Source organism: Calidris pugnax, unplaced genomic scaffold (assembly GCF_001431845.1).
Source record: "Calidris pugnax isolate Ruff unplaced genomic scaffold, ASM143184v1 scaffold51, whole genome shotgun sequence".
NCBI classification, from domain to species: Eukaryota; Metazoa; Chordata; class Aves; order Charadriiformes; family Scolopacidae; genus Calidris; species Calidris pugnax.
The window spans coordinates 1199336-1199715 of NW_015090797.1; the positions used below are offsets into that span (position 1 = coordinate 1199336).

The following is a 380-nucleotide window of genomic DNA, read 5'->3' on the forward strand; positions in this document are numbered from 1 at the left end:
AAGGGCAACCGACAGCACTGTCAGCTCTCTTTTGTGCTTATAATTCTCCCTTATTTCTTCTTCCTGAAGCCATTAATGTTGAGGAAAGGTTTTATAAAGTACAACAACAACAAATAAAACTTACCTCGAACCAAAAGAAGTGAAAACAAAAACAAAACTCTTAGAGGCTGAGAGAGTATTTTAGTTTGTTATGGTAACACAGCATATTTTTCTTAAACACTGTTTAAAAAGAAAAAAAAAAAAAGAAAAGCTCTTCGTGGTGAAGCGGCTCTTTCGGTAGGGACGGACCCGCCACCAAGCAGCTGGGAGGGAGGTCGGCACGCCTCGCACCTCCTCAACCCTCGCCCGTCCTCATTTCACAGTAACTTCAAAAAAAAAAA

General features: G+C 40.8%; 1 protein-coding gene across 3 annotated transcripts in view; it reads right to left on the reverse strand.

The window, feature by feature from the left end:
* Nucleotides 1–380, reverse strand: part of KCTD1 (potassium channel tetramerization domain containing 1) — a 108331-nt gene that overhangs the window by 73339 nt on the left and 34612 nt on the right. The window lies entirely within an intron of this gene.